This window comes from Triticum urartu, chromosome 2A, assembly GCF_056163025.1.
Source record: "Triticum urartu cultivar PI428250 chromosome 2A, HENAU_Tu73, whole genome shotgun sequence".
Classification (NCBI taxonomy): Eukaryota; Viridiplantae; Streptophyta; class Magnoliopsida; order Poales; family Poaceae; genus Triticum; species Triticum urartu.
The window spans coordinates 15,494,304-15,500,512 of NC_141874.1; the positions used below are offsets into that span (position 1 = coordinate 15,494,304).

The 6,209-nt window shown below is 43.0% G+C and overlaps 1 pseudogene across 1 annotated transcript; it reads left to right on the plus strand.

The window, feature by feature from the left end:
• Positions 1-1,003: 1,003 nt before the first annotated feature.
• Positions 1,004-4,200, plus strand: LOC125535077 (uncharacterized; annotated as a pseudogene). The gene is made up of 2 exons (XR_015615537.1): positions 1,004-3,811; positions 3,907-4,200. The product of XR_015615537.1 is annotated as an uncharacterized LOC125535077 (transcript).
• The last annotated feature ends 2,009 nt before the right edge of the window (positions 4,201-6,209 follow it).

Sequence of the window (6,209 nt, forward strand, 5' to 3'; positions counted from 1 at the left end):
CCACACCCACATGGTAATCATTCAATTGCGTGCATTTATCTGTATAAACAGACATGCATCTGCTACATACGCACAACTAATCATTCATCGAACAGACGCTACAAAGAGTTCCTTACTGTTGGAGTATAATGTCCGGCCCTTTTCCACAGATCGGTTTTTTGGTTGTATTGGTTAGAGCATGCACTTCTACATGGTAACAGAGCCAAGAGGTCTTAAGTTCAAGACCCGGCTGGCGCAATTAAATTGCAGCCCACTTTCGGTCCATGTTTAGATCTAAGGGAGCCACACGTGAGAGGGAGTGTTGACGTATAATGTGATGTCTAGTCTCTTTTATCAGATCGGTCTAATGGATGAACTGATTAGGTGCATAAACTTACAACTAAGAGGTTCAGGATTCAAAACCCAGTAAACGCAATAAATAATTGCGGACTGCCCCTGCTTCCGCTGCCCACGACATATAGCTCCAAAGGAGCATATGCGTGAGGGGGAATGTTGGAGTATAATGTTCGGCCCTCTCTCACAGATCGGTTTTTTTGTTGCATTGGCTAGAGCATGCACTTCTACACTTATCCTTTGAACATATTAAAGCCGCCGCCCTCACATTTGCGAGTTCCATTGTGCTAGTTTTGTATAGTCTTCCATTGAATTTAAACTTTTGAAAAATTGAATGACCAGATTTCCATCAAATTTCAGATAAAAGATAGGATGGAGTGTGCTCTGTGAGTGATAAATGTGCCCGAATAAAGGTACTCGAGGGGCCAAAAAGAAAAGTATGAGCCTGGAAGAGAGTGAAGTGGGGGAGACGAAAGAATATGGTTATTTCGTAACTAGAGAATGCGTTTTTTTGGCATAAAGAGAGCATACGGTTTGTGGCGGGAAATAGAAATGGTAATTGATTGGCGAAATTGCTTTGCGTATGACTAATTACATCCGATTTGCATACGGTATGATGATCCTACGTCTGTTCTTAAAGGAGCGATTTGATCCTAGGGTGACTGACTAAGGTCGTACAACAACATGCAATACGGTCGAGCGGAGACTTCCTGGACTGGCGTTATGCCGCTCTCCACCTCTCTTCCTCCTCCTCGTTCTCTCCGCCCCAGCTACCTAATCCCTTCTCATCACTGAGGATTCCACTTCGAGCTATCTCTCTTCCACTGTTTTCCTCTGCTTTTTCGCCTGCCTGTGCTCTTCCTATGGAGCCACATGAATCTCATAGCCATCTACCTGATCCCCTGGTCAACACAGAGAATTTCAATCCAGATCCTGGGATTGAAATCAACATGCAAGGTCTCTCCATTCAAGATCCTCAAGTTATTCACATCCAGGCCCATCACCATCCTTCAGATCATAGCAAAGAAAAAGGCAACGATGCAGCATACAACATCTTGATGAAGCTGGCGGTCACTGGAGGGCAGCCAAGAACTCTCTCGCTTAACGTGGTTCAGCAGTCCATGGCAAGAGCATGGAGGGATAATTATCAGGGTATCTCCCAACTTTCAAGGTACATATTTGTGGCTCACTTTCAGTCCTTGCAATCTGCTATGTTTGTTTTCACGAGGCAGCCCTGGAGTATGGGACCTGATAATTTCTTGGTTGAGTTCATGGATCCAAAAGATAACAGCAAGGATATTCATGATTATAAGTTTGACACCATCTTTGTTACTGTCCGTATATATGGTGTTCCTGATTGATTCCGCTCTCAAGAACTTCTGAGTAAGATTCTGACTTCTTTGGGCCAAGTTTCAGAGTTTCATCCTTTTATTCAGGCCATGCTCTTTGCTAAACCTGATTACATGTGGGGAATTATTAAGCTGTCTGTGGTCAGTTCTGTTAGAGACAAGATTTGGATATCTTTCGATGAAAGATTTGCTACTTGGGTTTATTTGTTCTATGAAAAGATTGGCAGAATTTGTACTTTTTGTGGTCAGCTATTTCATAGTGTGCAGCACTGTGATACAAGGAATAATTTGTTGATTTCTAGACAAAGGTTGAAGATTCAGCTTGATCAAATCCCTGCTGCTAGATTTGGTCAGTGGATGAACAAGGTTGAACTCATTCCGCTTGCAAATTCAGAAGTTTTGCCTCAAAGTTCAGATCCTGCTTTCTCCACTTTTTCCAATCCTCAGCTCATCAGATTGCAGAAGCAGACTCAACATGATTCCTCAGAAAAGGATAAATTTCAAAATGTCTCCTTGCAAATTCAGAGCAACAATCACCCAGGTTCCTCTGCAAAGCAAAATCAAGGACAGAAACAATTTCTTGCTAATCGATCTCATGACCATGACAGTATTGTTCATGCCTCAGGCGGTGCCCAATTGATTTCAGTCGTAGTTGCTGCACCTAACGCAGTTATTGCTGACACAGACATAAGGCGGTGCATTTATGCAGGAGACAAAGTGATTGATAGTACTGACACCCCAATTCAGGTGGATGTCTCCAGGACCGCTCCGGTTCATGCGGGGAAAATAAAACAGTCCGGCCCACTGACTACTTCAGCTTTGGACTTTCAGTCGGCACCACCTTCAACCCTGCATACCTTTCGTCAGGATGAACCTGCAAACCCCATTTCTTCCCCAAATCTGCTCAGTCTGCCTGCACTCTCTGCTCCTCTCACTTCTCAGAATCCAGTAATGCCTACTCCCTCTGCCACCATGGAGAACATTTTTCCAAGGGGAAGAGACAGCACTAGTCTTTTCCATAGACTTGGCTCCTCCACATCTCATTCATGGCGCAGGCTCCCTTCTCCTCCAAGTCTCGCTCCCAAAAGAACCGTTGAAGACATTCCAGATCCTCCTTTGCCACCAACAAAGAGACTAGAGTTGACCAATCTTCCTGATGCAGATCCTTCCACTCAAGAAACCCCAGCGGCAGGCGGAGCTCCTTCGGGCTCATTCAGAGTCCCCTTTTCGGCGTCGCTCGATCCCCATGCTGGGTCGAGCCTTCTCGGAGCTCCTCCACCCGGGCTCGCACCTCTTGCCCATGCCACAACTGCTCGAGCCGGTTCCTCCCTCGCTTACCGATCTGAGGAAGCAGCAGTTGGTGGTGCCCGCGCCGCCAATTCCCCCGCCCGTCCAGACTCAGGGTCTCAACTTGCCAGAAATCCATCGGTCAACAGGAGCAGCCATCGATCTACAACTTCAAGATGGGATATTCCCCCAACTGGGAGATCTGGAGGTATGCGTACCTCTGTCAAATACTTTCCTCGCCGTTGCTATGGTTCTACCTCTTGGCACCGCGAGACTGTTTCCAATCCGATGGCTAGTAGCGGTATGTTGTACGAAAGCAGCAACAAATTTGTGGCAAACTTGGATGTCAGGCCCACAGCTAAGCAAAGCAAACTCACTGAGGATCAGCGCAGAGAAGCGGCAGCTAGCTATGATCCATGGCCAATTCAGACGCCTTCAAACTCGCCTAGTTGAGATGCTGATAGCTCTTACAAGGGCCCTATCTCTCCTCCTAGACATGATCGCTTCCAGTACATGGGTGTGGATGCTTGTCATAGCCCATATGGCACCACAGGGCAAGGCGCAGTGGAAAATCAAGATAACATTAGCTCCTCTCGCCAAGATGTTCCAATGGATGTTCTCATTACTCACCAGACAGATCACAATGCGACTGCCAACATGGAGATTTCAAATCAAGGAGAGGATGGCATGGATTACTCAGCTTCTTGGGCAGCGGCGCATGGCCCTAACACGCCTGTTGCGTCATGAAAGCAATTGCTTGGAACTGTCGAGGTATGGGCAGGGGCCTTGGCAGTGAAAGAATGTCTTACCTTGCTAACTTGATGCGGTCTACTCATGCTCAGGTAATGTTCATATCTGAGATTAAATCTTCCAAAGTGCGTTCAGTTGATCTAATTAACAGATTTGATGTATCTAATGCTTTCGTTGTCCCTTCTAGACGTACTGCAGGGGGTCTTTGGCTTATGTGGAACGATGAGCTCAAAGTCACTGTCCATAGTTCTTCCTTCCACTATATATTAGCGAATGTTATCCATGTAGCCTCTGGGGTCAATTTTTGCTTGATCTGTATATATGGTGACCCATACCATAAGCAGACTAAGGTCATCTGGGACCAGGTTGCTGCATTTGTTTATGATAACTTAGGTAAACCCGTGGTTTGTATGGGTGACTTGAATGACATCTTGTATGATATCGATGGGTGCAATGGTAATATCAACTACTATCGTATGCATGCTTTTCGCTCTCTTGTCAAGAATTGTGGTCTCTTTGATATTGGTTATAGCGGTCCTGCTTATACTTGGCGTGGTAGACACAATACCTCTAAACCTGTTCTTAGACGCTTAGATCGTTGTCTCATTAACTCTCATTGGTGCTCCTTCTATCCAAATACGGAAGTCTTAAATTTACCTATTATTCTCAGTGATCATGCTCCTATTTTAATCTCTACTGATGGTAATTTTGTCAAACCTAGACAGACTTTCAAATTTGAAAACTGGTGGCTTATGGAACAAGATTTTCACTCCTTCACGAAAAATATTTGGAGCAATGCTTCTCATACTTCTTTTGCAGCAAAATCTTCCTATCTTGCAGGATCACTCAAAGCTTGGTGTAAAAAGAAGAAACCTCTACAAAATAAACTTGCGCTCTTGGAGGCAAAAATCAATGAACTTCAACAACTTCCTCTTTAGCATCAAAATCAAGATCTACAGTGTTCTCTCACGGCAAGGTATGAATTGACGCTTACTAAAATCAATCAGTACTACAAGCAAAGGAGCAAAAAGAATTGGGTAGCAAAACGGGATCATAATAGTAAATTTTTTCATCAAGCTGTCATTAAACGTAGGAAAAGAAATACTATTTGTTCCATTAAAGATGAGCATGATCTTGTTCACTGCAATCCTACTGCCATTATGCAAACTTTTGTGAATTACTTCAAATGTATTTTCTCTTCCCCTAATGACAATACGACTAGACCATTTTCTCACTCTCAGGGATACAATGATAACAATGATCATACTTATTCTATTCCTGATAATGCTGAAATTTTGCAGATTCTTAAGGATATGAAGCTTAATGCCTCTCCTGGTCCCGATGGTTTCAATGTTGAATTCTATTTAGCTACTTGGGATTGGATAGGGGAAGAAGTCACTAAGCTTGTCACTAATTTTTATCAGACGGCTACCCTTCCTTTTCATATTAATAACACCAATATTGCTCTCATTCCTAAGAAATTGGTGCCTCTTGTTCCGTCTGATTATAGACCTATTAGTCTTTGTAATGTGATTTATAAAATTATTGCTAAATCTCTGGCTAATAGACTTAAGACTCACCTTCCTGACTATATTGATCCTGCTCAACAGGCTTTCATACAAGGTAGACGTATTAGTGATAACATCATTATTGCTCAGGAAATTGCTCACTCTTTTTCTCTTAAATCTTGGAATCATAAAGCTTTCATGCTCAAGATTGATCTTGCTAAAGCTTTTGACCGTCTTGAGTGGAACTTCATAGTTTCTGCTTTGGCTCGTAAAGGACTACATGGTCATTTCATAAATTTGGTTCATGCCTGTATCTCCTCACCTACTTTCTCTGTGCTTATTAATGGTCAACCCTCTCAAATATTTAAAAACTACAGAGGTATTAGATAGGGATGCCCCATATCTCCTTATTTATTTGTTCTAGCTATCAATGAGCTATCCATTATGCTGAATGAGGCTTTGCAGGCCAATCATTTGTTTGGTATGTCTCTTGGACCAAATTGCCCTTCTGTGCATTCCTTACTGTTTGCAGACGATCTTCTTGTCTGTGGGCAAGCTACTTATCAGGAGGCTCAGGTTATGGCCAACTTGATTAATCACTTCTGTAATATCTCTGGCCAAACTCCTAACTGGAGTAAATCAGCTATTTTCTTAGTTCTCATGTTCCTCAGCAGGTAAGAGATGACATTAAAAGCATTTTTCCAGTAGCTAATCTAGATGATAGCTTCACTCATTTAGGTCATCCTCTCATTCTTCCTGCTAACAATAGAGCAGCTGCTTACAACTTTGTCTTAGATAAATTTCTTAACAAGCTGCCTTCCTATAAAGCTAATATGCTTTCTCATGCTGCTAGATTGGAATTAATCCGTTCTGTTTTCTCGGCCATTCCAGTTTATTACATGACCAATATTTTATTCTCAAAAAAGTTCATTGCTAAACTTACTGCAGTAATCAGAAACTTCTGGTGGACAGGTATTAGAGA